This window comes from Falco naumanni, chromosome 14, assembly GCF_017639655.2.
Source record: "Falco naumanni isolate bFalNau1 chromosome 14, bFalNau1.pat, whole genome shotgun sequence".
In the NCBI taxonomy this organism is placed as follows: Eukaryota; Metazoa; Chordata; class Aves; order Falconiformes; family Falconidae; genus Falco; species Falco naumanni.
In genome coordinates, this window is record NC_054067.1 from 18212993 (window position 1) to 18227619 (window position 14627).

The window sequence follows — 14627 nt, forward strand, 5'->3', positions numbered from 1 at the left end:
ATTGTTTTCAGGCAAGGTTTATATCTACATTTTAGAATTTGGGGTTGGTTTTTTTGGCAGCCCTGACACTTTCATATGTCTCTTTTTGTTCAGTGAAATTTCTTTATTGCTTTTCCACCACATTGTCCCACTTCCAGCATCAGTACTGGAGCTTTTTAGTGTAGTGCTCTGACTTTGCTGCGCAGCCCAGCAGAGTACCTTGCTGAGGATAACAGCTTACTACTGCCATATCAACCAGCGTCAGATAGGAGGGAATACTTTACTGATAGATTTCAGATTATCTCCTGTAAAAAGAATAGTTGTGTGCCCCATTCCAACAGAATGCTTCATACAAGCCACTTCTCCCTAACTTTGTCTATCTTTTTGTTCATTCTCTTCACCTAGCCAGGGGTTTTTTTACTAGATTCATTTATAGCTCAGCCCCTCTATATCCAGAAACAGGCTTTCCATCCCAATGTCCTTGCTCAGTCCTTCCCGGCTGCCCCTCTCAGTCAGAGTGATAAGCATATAAGTGATATTTCATGTCCTCCCATACTGTCAGAGTACTTTCTTCTACTTATTCCATTGACTAGCAGCATCCTGAATTCAAGAATAAAATGAATTTTTCTGCTGAATTCAGTGATGTGACTATATCGAGCCCTCTTCAGCTGCAGCTTCATTATTGCATAAATACAATCAGCCTGGGATGTATAAAATTTCCTTACGGCAGCCTAGATTTCCTTTAAAATGATCTAGAACATTATGGCACTACCAGCAGCTAATATAAGCAAATAAATAGATGATGTAAAAAGCTTAAAAATGCTATTTGGTACAGTTTCTCAAGTTAATTAAGAATAATTTCAGCATGAGGAATAATTGATAGTGCAGTAGGTCACAGTGGCTCCACAATTCTGGTTATAATACTTATTTTCTAGTTTTATTCACACATTGCAGGGACTCATAACATTTTCCCAAACATACAATTCTTCATTCAAACCTGGATTTCATTTTTACAGAGGCTGTTAGGGACTGCAGCGGCAGCAGTGATGGGCGGGTGGCCGGTAGCCTGTGCTCGCACCAGCCCCGGGAGCAGGCGACCCGATGAGGGACCTGCCCGCCTCGCGTGGCTCTGGCGCCCACGCCGGTGCCCCCGTTCCTGCCTGAGCGACTTCATCCTTCGCTGGCAGGACCCCAACCCCAGCCCTGACATGGCTTCCTGGTGTCCCAGCCCTGGCATCTCCAGGGCTGTGGGAAGCCCTGGCCCCATCTCCAAGCCTGCTGGCAGCACTGGAGCTGCAGCCCCTTGGCGAGGACATGGCTGCCCGGAGGACCCTGGTCCTGCTGTGAGGGTCGCATTTTAAGATGAGGTAAACTTTTTGCATGTAACGAGTCACAAATGTTATTTTTGCTCATTTTGAACCCTCTCTCCCAGGCTTGGTCCCCACCTGGGGAAGGACTGTCCCCACCGTGTGACAGGGGCTGGGTGGGAGGAGGGAGCGGGGGAGCCATGGCCCTCACGCCGCCAAGGGCCCCCAGTCCTCAGGGTGGGAAAGGCGGCTGGGGCCTGCATGGGCTGACGGGCCTGCAAGGACGGAGGGAACAGCTTCAGCCTGCTCGCCTCTCTGCCCGCTGCTTATGAAATATAATAAATTTAAAGGGTGTTGAGCCATGTTTTCTATTAAATACAGCAGAAACAAGGGAAAGCTCAATTTCTGTGAAAAATATGTCCATAAGTCATTCCCTAGGGACTCGCTGTGGTCTGGGGATTAGGTTTGGAGTTACTTTCAGAATTCAGCAGTGACTTATTGTGTAATTTTTGGCAAAACATTTAAGCTTGGAATTTTAAATTTTCCACTGAGAAATTGGCTTGATAGTTTTCTTTCACATACATTAGCATTTATAAAGCATGCTGTGTCTTTTTTTCTCTCTATATTAAACTGGCTTCTCCTGGTGGCTGGATTTCTGTTTCTTTTTATTTTTAAAACTATATAATTTCTTTCCTGGTCAAACTGCTCAAGAAAAATGCCCTCCTATCTGCTAATCATGGAACAGGATTAACTCATATGTGTGTGTGAGTGTGTGTATTCAAACCAAAAGGTTATTTCTACATCTTTTGATTGAATATATGAGAAATGAACCTGCAGAAACAGTACAAATAAATGAGTCCCCCAGGAAACTGAAGCGAGAGGGGGGACAAAAGAGGAATTTAGCCAATTGGTCTTGATTTACCAGTTGCTGATACCACTTCTGTCATAACACAAGTTGCTGATACCAGTACTGTCATAAATAAGATACAACATCTGATTACGTGTGCCGTCAGACAGGACTTTCTGGATGGTGTGAGGGTTTTGTTCATGTTTTTGTGGCTGCTTCTTAATTCTTTGTTTCTTGGTAACTACGTGACTTTCTAGTAATCTTCAACCTAACTCAAGAATAGGACATCTGTACAAAGCCTGAGTTGTCTCTTGCCTTCATAGTCATTCATTTCCAGCATAGTGGGAACACTTCTGCTGTTACTTACTACTCTCAATCTAGAATTATGTGCTACTGGATACCCATTCAGAAATTTATACCTACTGTGGAGATACTATTTGGTGTAGCTGTAAAACCTTCAGTAAAACCCTCACTAGGTGTGTAGCTTTCTAAGCTGTGAAGCTTCCTATAAAATAAAGTACAGGAACTGTCATAATACATTTGTCCGTATCGACTCACCAGACAGTCCTCTCGGGTGCAGAAAATGGAATGGTTTCTTATTTACCTAAGCTAAATGAATAATTCATTACTATTTTACATGTCTTGTCATTGTAAGTCTACAAACGTCATGGTGGGTGAACTTAAACATGTTTGTGTTGTACTACTTACTACTAAGTTAACTTCTATGTAACAAGTGTTAGTGTTCACTTGTGCTTGGGTCTCACCTATATAGCAGGAAAAGCTTTAATTTATTTCTTGAGTTGAGTGAATAATTCATCAGGATTTTTGCATGTCTTACTGTCAGTCCACAAACATCATGCTGGAGGAACTTAACATTTGTCTTATGCTATTTACTACATTACCATTCACATATCAGATGTCGCTGTTCACCTCTCTGTTGAGTATCAGCTGTCTACCAGGAAATGCTTTCAATTTACTGTACCAGTATTGCTGAGCAGCTGGAAAATAATTTTTCTAACATGTGGCAGAACAAATTATTGCACAGGAGGGGGTTAATGGAATTGTCTGCCAGAGGAATAAATAATTGAAGGGACATGGATCTACTTATTAGCTTGAATAGAGGCTTGATGTCCTAAATTATACCTTGTTAGAGGTAGGGAGCCTGTGCTTTGTTTCAACAGAAGCTGACTTAAGGAAACAGTGTCAGTATACCTGATACTTTTGTCTGTCATAAAAATCCTAAGAAGCTGAAAAACTAGAAGCTTTAGTAATTCTCACATACAATTAAGATATTATTAATTTTCTCTATGAAAAGTTTTCTCTGTTACAGTGACACAACAGAGTCAGAAGAGCTGAGTGTAAGGTGCCACCCTTGAAAACAAAGCTATACATGTTTTAATATTGGTCTGGCTAATACTGCTATTAATGACTGGACTCTGTGAAATATAAACTGCTTGCTGGGTTCTTTTCCTGATTTTTTCTGTACATTATTTTTTTAATGAAGCTATTTAAGTAATATAGCACATCTGGTTGCTGTTTTCATATTAGAAGTTTAAAACAAACTATATCTTGCAGTGTGAAGTTGTACCAATTTTTTCTGAAGTCTTTTGTCAAAATTACATGGTTGCTTAAAATTTTATTTCTACTTACTCTTTTTTTACACAGAAACATAAATTAAGGCTGACTGTTTAGAATAACACTTCTTACTCTCTGCATTTGTTTATTGTATGCACTTCACAGCAGTACTTACAGAAATAGCCTTATATGTTTTTCAACTAAGATAAGGAAAGTATTTTCTTAAAATTAAGTGTTTTTTTCTTTAAAAAAAAGAAAATGGAATGTATTATTTTGCAATCTAGCAAAGCAGATACAAGGCAAAGTATGGAAATTACTAAACATATTTAGAGATTAATTGGGTTATAAAATTATTATAGGCTAACATTTGGGCAAGAGGGCTGGATATTTAACGGTAAAACAAATAGCCCCTGAGTATGAACCTCTATGGAGCTTCAGGCACTGAAAGAATTTTGACAATCTGCCTGTAAGTAAATTGAAATACAGGTTACAGAGTTCCAAAATGAGCTTATATAAAACCTGATTTTAACTACTGATGATTTTACTGAGGCTTTGTGTTCTTCATTCAATCACCTTGGAATGCCAGCCTAAAGTTAATCCTGGGATTCTGATGCAGGACTGCTCTACAGCAGAATTACCCATAATTGCCTCAATTCCTGCTGACTGGTTATTTTTGCACCAGTGACTCAAATTAGGCACAGCTGGCCCTAGGAAGTTGGAGTTTAATAACAGCCAATTGTCAGAAACTAGCTGACGGTCAATGTTTTTGTCTCAAATGGGTGAAAGGAACAGTGACAGTTCTCCGCCTGCGCCCCCCCCCCCCCCCCCCCCCCCCCCCCCCAACAAGTAGGTATCTACCTTCTGAAGCTGAAGAAACAATAAGTTGAGTATGCTTCTTCCTGTGGGGAAATATGCTTTTCCTGCTTCTGAATAGATGCCATAATACTGAGATGTCTGTGCTAACCACATGAATATTTAATAGATGTTAACAACAAAGTGCAAAAAAGATCTCATTCATTTGATTGTACGTAGGCATTGTACATTGACCCAATGAAACTGAAAAATTCAAATTAGGTTTTATTTGAGAGAATTTTTAGTAATACTAGAGGGGTTGGTCACCCAGACAGCAGTGAAATCTTTGCTTTTGAAATAAGACTGACGGTGGTTTTCCTGGTAATATGCTAGCCCTTTCGTACAGCTGTTGACTGATTTTACCAAAAAATGGCATTGAAATCCAAAATAATGAAATACTCCACATATCAGCCAGAGGAGAGTCTTACTGCTGAACAGGCAACTGTCTGTCTATGAATCTTGCTGTCACTTCTGGCTTCTAGCGGCAATGCTATTATTTTCATTTTGCATAAAGAGGTGTCTGATTCTCTTTTTCTTGGTAGAGATGGGAATGTCTTTTCTGTCAAACTTGGAAGGACAACTTTTTGTAAGAACTTATAATGAAGATTACAGCTCTGTCAAAAACAGGCTGAAAATATTTTGAGAAAATATCTGCTGGGTAAATTCATGGGTTTATGACATGTAGTTGCAAGGCAGTGCTTCAGTTGGATTTGGTTCTAATGAAGTGTGCAAGCTTTTGCAATATTCCCTATTTAAATTCTTGCTGGCTATATTGTAACAGAGTGTGCACACTTGCTCCTTCATATGAGAAGCTTAAATCCATTAATGTATTTGCTTCAGTGCTCACCTGTCCAATTAATATGAAAGATTCCTTTAAGTTAATTAATGTTGCATCAAAAAAGATCAGTGATGACAAAAACCAAATAGCAAAGTTAGCCAAAGTGGAAATGCTGTTTTTCATTCACTATCTTAAAACTATCTTTGAACACTAGCAGTGTGCATTCAAAATCAAGGTGCAATGCAAACATGTATATTTAAAATAATGTTAAATATTTGCTACCAGAATATTTAGTGAATCCAAAGATATTTGCTACTTATGTCTTTCTTCATTATTTTGTGAAACCTTTAAAAATCACAAATGCCAACATAGAGACATTATGTCGAGACATCCCCAAGGGTAAGTTGAATAAAAATTCCCTAGAGCCTATAAATCTATTTGAAGGTGATAACCTAATCAGTAGTATGCCTGTCAAATCTCAGAGAAAGTGATAAGTAAAACAGTAATTCTATGAAATATGGACTTTCACTTATCTGGCTTGACCTTTCCTCCTGCTCTTTAACCTTTCTGCCCTTCAAGTCACAAAAAATGGTTGCATACAAAGAATAATATAATACAGACTTCTACTTGGTAAGCTGGAGATGTTGAGCACTTCAATACTGCATTGAATCTTTCACCTACTGAGGATCTGTTTAGAAGCCAACATAATAAAATGAGCATAATGTGGTTGTATTCAATTGACCATTTGTCCTTTCGTGAAAAGAAATGTTCCATGGGACAACAGGCCCTATATGATACTTTGAAGCTAAATTTTGGAAGTAAAAGGGCCAAAAAGAAGTTAGCTAAAGGTGTACTGAGCTCTGTACTGCCCTAGTTAGCTACTTTCACCTTTGAAACTAGGTCATTCCTCTCTATCGCTCAAGTATTTGTGTTGTAATTCAGACAGCAATACAGAGAAACCTGAAGAACTGAACAATAAACAATTGAATCAAGGTCAGAACAAGAAGTTAGTTTGTATCACCTTCCTTTAATCAGTGTTGGTCCAGAACCTCTGGTGACCTGAGTGGATACCAGCTGTCAATGTAAGCTTGACCAGTTCCTCTTAATGAGAACCCTTGTTTTTCACAGATACGCTTAATAAACATTCCGATTAAATTCATGGGCCAATCAAGTATCCTAAATGATGGAAAGGATGATTAAATTTTAAAATTACCAAAGTGACTGAGGGATTAAAAAGTACCTGCAGTCTTTAATGATATGACAGTTTTATACAAAACTGACAATGAAAACCAAGAAATTGCATACCAAATTAAACACAAATGTATTAATTTGAAGAGAAAATATGACTAGATTTTTTTTGCATTAATTCATTATTACTTAGTCAATGAAATAAGAAATATTAATGCTTCCATGAAGAGTATTTCACATATAGGAAATTATCTTATTCACTTAATTTAAGCTTTCTAATTAAAGTCGTAGTTTGAACAATGGTACTATGAAGTTCTGCAGATTCATTTCACTATATTTATGTTATTTTCATTAATTGAGCAGGTATAGTCATATAAAGATAAGCAAGCACATAAGCTTTTAGAAACAGGGACTGTGTATGAAAACTAATAAATGGATTACATCCATATGTAAGTATCTAAAGTATTTCTTGAGCCGTAAGTAATTAGAACTCAGGAAAATAAAAACACCAAAAACCAACAGTTAAAACCCCAGAATATTTTGTGTGCTACAAAATCACAGTGGAGCACATAGTTCTCATGAAAGTGCTTTTTCTCCTTCTGTTATATATTTCCAGCTGAGCCACATACTTTGGTTCTTTCACTCCCCCACACAACTTTCCAATACCATGTTTGAAACAAAATATTTGGGGAGCAGGACAGGACTGTAAGCTTCTCAAGTTCTTCTGAAAATTTCAATTTACATTATAGGTGACAGTTTGATTTGGTTCCTTCAGGAGCCTACATTGCATGAGGCTAAAATCCTACAACTAATGTCCAGCAGTTAGCTTTATTCATACTATTTATTTCTTCCCTTTTTGGCCAGCTCACAGTGTAATGAAATCCCTGCTAGCTCTTGTGTGCAAATGTCTTGGGCTATTTCATGTTTGTGTTTATATTGATGAATTTTCTTGTATAGGCCTTTGTCTTACAAAACTCCCTGGCTTTTTACTCACCCAAGTTATTGCTCATCCTGCTTTTCTTTATTCAGAAATGAAGCATGTAGTGGAAGCTGGCCTCAAATACCTTCCAAGAGGTGAAGGAGTGTTTTCAGGTGGTTCTGGGAAATGTTCAATGAGTTTTTTCTGTGAGCTTGTCCAATAACTCTTAGAAGCCCATGAGAAATATCTTGATTTATCTGTGATTTTTCTGTATTTGAAAAGGGCAGAGTGAAGAGGGATGTACATGTCTATACATGTATTAGGGAATGATTAACAAGTATCCATATTAGAATAGCACCTGAATTATTTAAAATGTATTTGTAGATAGCTTTCTGGTTTCTGTCTGGGACTTCAGTAAGGTGTACTTTACGATTATTTGTTCTTGTTAGGTTTTCTGTGAATTGTGAAGATATTGGAAAGCAAAATAAGATGCTACAGTGTGTTTCTATTTCACAGTGTTTACCTGAACTTGAGCTTTCAGTCATATATGTTAACATGTTGCAATTTATGTACTTGTAATGACATAATTTGTCTATGAAAGCTTTTTTTCCTATTATGTGAGACAATGTACTCTGTACCTGTTAAGATGGGTGATCCAGGGAGATGACTGAATGAAGTCTAGAAAAAAAGGGGTTTAACCTTCTCTTAGTGTCGTCCCCCCCCCCTTTTATAGTTATTCTTTTTCTTGCTTGGGAGTGTCTCTAGGCCACAAGACAAATTTCAGTGTTTAATAACTTATTTTCATTTTTGGTAGGCTTCATTCTGTAAGCAGTGAAATAAATGGGTAGCTTTCAGTGTGTTCCATAGTCTGCTTAGTTTGTGGTACCAGTCTTGGGGATACCAAGTCAAGACGTATTGTTCACTGGCAGTTCTTTTGTCTGTTGATCTGGATATTTTTTCTTTCCCAATGCAATTAACACTTCAAAAACTTAAGTCTAGAAGAGACCATCTATTGTTATACAGTCTGACTTCCTGCTTTACCTGATTATAGAATTTCACCTACACCAAATCCCAAACCTTCCTGGCTAAGTCCAGCCAGCTCTTTGAAAGGTATCAAAAGTGAGCTTTAAGGTAACTCATAGCTGATAAGTTTTCAGTAAGACACAAAAGAAATGGGGCCTTTTGAATTGCTAGCCTAGATTGCAGTCAATTGGATACAAACCTGTTGTTTACCTATGTTGGTTTCCTGTGGGTCAGCCTTACTTGTTCCTGACAAGCTGAGGACTTACCTTTGAGTCTGACCGGTGTTTATTACTCTGTGTGGTAAGAAAAACAGTCTCACCTCTGGCTTTTAGCTTCTCAGTGCTTTCCTTCATCTCATTCTCTGTTCCCATCTACCTGATTATGCATACTGCCCATTTACCACAGCTATAGTCCTATATTACAATTAGCGGAAAAATTCCATGCCTGATATAGGACTCTCTTGTAGGATCAACTTCTGTTGGAGTAAGATGTAGAGGGATGACGGCAGTGGGTTGATTAACATTGATAATATGCGGCTGTGGCCATACTGCAAAGGCAGTGGGTTGATTGACATGGATGATGTGCAGCTGTAGCTCGTTCCTGCTAAGTAGCACTGAGGATTGTGGGAGAGGGGGTCGGAGGGAGGAGGAGTGTGGTCTGACCTCTGGAGGAAGGAGAAACAGCCATGTTTCTGGCCATGGGAATTCTTCATGTCAAATTTCTTCTGTCAAACTACATGCTCATTCATAAGTGGCTCTTCTAGCTCTCCTTATTCATGTTACCTACTCACACTTCATATAATTATAATTTCAGTAAATATGGGCTTGTTTGTTTTATGTATTTTAACTGTTAGTGAAAAATCCCGGAAGAGTAAACTTAGTTGAGAGGAGTTCAGACGATCCTAAAGTAACTTTCTTGAGGTTTCGGACTTGCCTTAGAATGTTAGATCATTTTCCATTTTGCAGAAAAAGAACAAACTAACTTTTTCTGACAAAGTGGGAATTATATACTTGATATTTTCCCTAAAAGGTACAGCGGGTGAATAGTTCAGTAGTTATGTTAAAAGACCTTATTAGGCAAGCTAACTAAATGTGGCTGGAGCAGAAGGTCTATCTCTGGTGCAGAAGCTGACTTCTAGTTGACTTGTCTTGAAGATGTATCAGTATGCCTTTTTACATGCCAGAAACTAGCTAGCCACCAAAGAACTACAATATCATTATGGAAGCATATCTATTTCAGAAGTATACTGTTTTGTTTTTTAAATGTTAATTTTATTGTCTTTCACACTTCATTTAGGTTTTCTGCTACGATTTCATTCAGTGCCATCTGCTCTTCAGCTTGATTTTCTCTATTTTGTTTCTGTCTTCAGGCTGTATTAGAAAAAAACCTAAGTTTTTACATGTTTCTAAGATACCGGGTCCACCTTTGGTGATGCATATCACAAATAAATGACATTTACTTGATCTGTTATTATTAGTGCAAACAAATGTGTCCACAGAGACTCATAAAGAAAGGTAGTATTTCTCCAGACACTACCTTTGGACAGTTCAGATACTTTAGCTTTTCAACGGGAGACATTTTTGAACTAAATTTATATAGAAGTACTATAGCTTAAACAACATATTTTGAAGGATGTCTCCTGGATTTTATTAAGTTATAGAAAATCTAAATAACACGTGGTTATTATACTCTTTGGAGTTATAGATTGGAAAATGCATTTATCAAGTACTTAAGGCCACCTGAGCCATCCACCCATCCAGATGGAGGATATTCTTTGTTGCCAGAGGTATAATACAATAACAGGATTATTGTACTGCATGTTTTGTGTTCTTAAGTGCAAGCTTTTTTCATCTTAGCTGTGATTTCTGATTCCCAAATCTTATTTCATCAACAGAGAGGTATCTCCTTAACACTATACTGCTTTATCTATTTAATTGTGTTTAGGCTTGTAAAGACAAACCATTAACTTCCAGGAATAAAAGATTTTTTTATGCTTTCTACTAGCTGAATAGGGCCGGTGCTATCATAGTCTATCATAGTACATGTTGCAATCAGGCAGCCTAAAGTTCTCAAGCCCAGAGCTGCAGCTCTGCTCGCCCAGTGCCATGTCCTGGGGACTCCCTTTGCTTCCCCAAATAGCCATGTACTGCATGGATTTGGAAATACAGTAATGAGGGAAGAAAAGACTGTCAACAGCAGCCTACCTGAACAGCAGTGTACACTGGCATAATGTCACTGAGGTTTTTATCAGTGTTCTGTAGGTGCTTAGAAAGGGGTAATCAGTAGATGTTATGTTTGTAGGGTATTTTGACGCTGCACGGCACATTGAGTATATGAAATTGATAAATTTCTCATTCGAGTAATGCAATTGATGTAGAAATAAATGTCTCTCTTGCACAAGTTCATGCAAGATTTTTCATATATTTGATTGTAGTTTTCCCAACAGACTAAATTTACTATCTTTTCAGTGTTTGGGATTTTCAGGTTTTGAAAGTTGTGCAGGCTTTTTTTTTTTTTTTTAGAATTGTTAATCTCATTTGTCTTTCGATAGACAGGGTTAGGATTTTGCATTATCTGTGATATTGGCCTTGCAAAGCCAAACCCAAGTGAAATTTAACTATTTCTTCAAATCTGGAACAAACCCCAAAACTGAAATGCTTAACTTATGAAGTTGTTTCTGCAAACTGTTAAGAGACACAATTTCCACAGTTAATTTTCAGTACTTTAAAAATATTAACTAGAAAATACAGAAAATTATTTATAAAAGTGCTGCCTTAAAAGGAATTTTCTCTGCTCTAGAGTTCTATGCTTCCAAACCTGAAATCTGGCTTATATGACATTTTAAAATAAGTTGCAAATAAGATTAAAATAAAAATACAAAAACATAAAATATTTCCATTTATTTGATATTATGGATTATTTCCACTTGCTTACAAAGCTGTTTGCATCCTGCAACTATGCTAACAAGTTTTTGAAGGCTTTAAAAACCATAAAAGCACAACCTTTGATCATTTTAGCTTATGTAATTAGGATATTATCCTCTAGAATACTTCTGCACTTCTTTTTACCAGTGAGGGGATGTAAGGGATTCAAGAATTTGCCCAGTATTTTACAATTAACATTAACTCATTAACATGAATATTCTGGATTTTGAAAGGATATTGAGGTCACTTATTGACCTGGCTTTTTCTAGGATTTATCTGTCTGTCAGCATGGTGTGGGAGTTGTGCTGGAAGACTTTTTGAATGAGTCAAGCTTGATTTTTATCACATGTAAAAGCAAAAATTTTAGTTGTTCATGAAATTGATTGCAAACTATTTTACTGCCATAATTTTTAGGATAAAGGAGGACTTTTAAACAGTAATATCCTTAATAGTAGGCAATTAATAAGCAGATAAATTGGGAAGAAAAAATTTAGTTTGGTTTTTAACTGATTCACTTTTAGTCATTCTCTATCAGTGTTCCAGAAAAAGCATTAAAGATGAAACCATTTCCTGTAATGCAGGAGAGAATGGGAAGATTCGTAATCAAAATATAAGCAGTTATCAATGTGTCATTTTTCAGAAAATTTATTAATATACTGGAGATTTTTAAAGTGCTATTGCCAACTATCCTGGATGAATTGCAGCATCAGGTTTATGGATCTTGGTTTTATTGTTTGTTGCAATTAACCAATGCCATCAAAAAAAGCAAGCCACTTCAGTTGGTTGGTTTGGATGAGTTAGTGTTCCTCCAGATCAACAAGCTCCTGAAGTGCACCACACAATTACAGACAATGGGAGTTAGCACAATCAGACTGAATGGCTGGGAAGAGGAGGGAGAGAAAACATCCATTTTTAGCAGAAGCCTGTAAGTAGGATGGACAGAGCTTAGGGTGAAACTGCAGTTCTAAATAACTCCATCCTCCTTTACTCTTTTGCATCCACATTACATGCACCTGCTGCTGATCCTCACAGTCTGTTTTCTGCCTTGTTCTATCCATGTAGCAGACTGAACTGGGCCACCTGTACTGGTATTTCAGCAGCCTACATCTGGCATTAAGGCAAGATGACATAGTCCATAGCTTGTGTATTCCAGTAAATGCATACTGGAAGCAGAGCAACCGAGCAACTCATATGCCTTGGAGCTCTGCTTTCTTTTGCAGAGTGAAGAAGTGAGGATCATGGAAGATATAAGGATTGTCACGCTTCCTTGTTCAAGCTCATTCTTAAAATTGTTACAATCATAGCAGGGACTTACACTGGGTTTGTGTTTCCTTCTTGGCTATTTCAGGAGGCATTAATCTAGGTAGAAATCTTTCAGACTTGCTCCCCTAAGTCATATAATGTTCCCAAATGGAAGAAGCTAAAAGCTTCACAGTTTCCAGTCCATGGGAACATAGAAACAGTGCTCGGAACCAGTCTGAACAGTTCATTGAAAACTGCTTTCTTCAGGCCTGGATGTTTTCAGCCTCTGCACCTTCATGTATTATATTGCCTGTTGTGGTGCTTGAGGGAAATTGTTACTGCTACTGCTTGAGGGCCCTGGTTTCATTAACAGGTTCCTTGCTACCCACTTCAGTGTAGGAGAAACATACTGTCCTGTACAGTCTCTACAGAGAACCCTGGACTTAAAGTTATCATGTCTTCAAACTTAAAAATGCTGGTATGCCAGTATTTACAATTCTGGCTGTTTCTCCAAATGTTTCAGGAAAATCTGCTATAAACCGTCAAAAAGTTTCTTATTAATTTAACGAAAGAGCCAATTCTGGATTAAGAGGATAGGTAATGTGAAGCTCTCAAGCCAATGATTTCTTATTAGATGTCAGTGATGACTGTCAGATGCTGGGAAGTGCTTTAAGTTTGCTGAGGACCCTTTCAGCATCTTTATTACCTAGCAATGGCCTTAATGGCTCGTAATACAGATCGGTCCAAACCCGGATTCTGTTCCCAGATGGGAGCTCTAGGGAAAGTTTGTTACACTAAGGCAAGTATTTAATGCTACTTTCCCTGAGCGTTCCACACTGACTCTGACTTCTGTTCTTACGCCTTTCTTGTGCTTAATGAGTGATGAAATGTGATTGTGATTGCTGGACTCTGACAAACTTTTACACTGCCACATGCCATGTGTCTGTGTAACTGCTTCCTGAGTCCATATTGTCTTTTTACCTTACTTTTTAAAGGATAATCACTATTAACAAAAGGAGTCTTGATGGAAGTTCATGCTTCCATGATACTGGTATAGCTCGGAGTAGAGTTTGACTTGCCATGTTTCTTCATAGTGTAACTTTATCAGGTTGTAAAGCATAGGATGTGATTATTTATAGATTAAGTGTGCTTGTGCTTGCAATACAAAGATAATGTGACAGTTCTTATTATGTTCTTTCCTTGAATGGTTTCATAAAATATAAACTTGTCATACTTACATATGCCCATTTATATAATCAGATGGTGGTACCTTCCTTATTCAGTCTTTCTGCAGTCTGTCTCATCTATGAGTGCTGATACATTTTCTGTGCAAATGACATGTTACATATTTTGCTTCTTTCAGCTTGCTGTTTCATTGTCAGTTAATAAATTTCATGAGGTCAAAACTGAAATTACATAGAGAGAGTAGATGATGTTTGTTTGATCAGCTGGAAAGACAGTTTACAAGACCAAGAAGTCAGTGCTCTTGTTCAGGTAGAAACAGAAATAGTTTGTGTAACCAATCATTTCATTTAGAGATTCATTATGCTTATGAAGATGAGTGAAATTTCTATTGAAAATACAATTTGAAATAAAAATATACAGTATTGAAAATATATTTTTTTATTATTATTATTTAGACATTTCAGGTTAAGTATATATCGTTTTGGTGATTATCTTGGACTTTTAATTAAATGTATTTTTATTACAGCTCCTCTTTTCAAAAAGGCACCTTGGGTTCAGCTAAAGAAATAGTTAGAATTGAATTGGTTGAATTAATAGCTTATCCAGTAATTCAGTAGATTGAGAGGATATTAACTTTGAGATGCTCATATATGCCTGTGTATCATTGTATCCATTTCTAGTTATGATCATCTCATTCATTCTGAATCCAGCTTTTGCTTCAGCCTTTCATCCTGTTTGGCTTGCCAAATAATTGAGTGCAAACTGAATACATTCATCAAAATTATTTAGTTCTATATTGACAGCTTTA

General features: G+C 37.4%; 1 long non-coding RNA gene across 1 annotated transcript in view; it reads left to right on the forward strand.

The window, feature by feature from the left end:
- The first annotated feature begins 1327 nt into the window (after positions 1–1327).
- Positions 1328–14627, forward strand: part of LOC121097224 — a 141202-nt gene continuing 127902 nt past the window's right edge. Inside the window, exon 1 of the long non-coding RNA XR_005830868.1 lies at positions 1328–1346. This is a non-coding gene — a long non-coding RNA (uncharacterized LOC121097224). The remainder of the gene's footprint in view (positions 1347–14627) is intronic.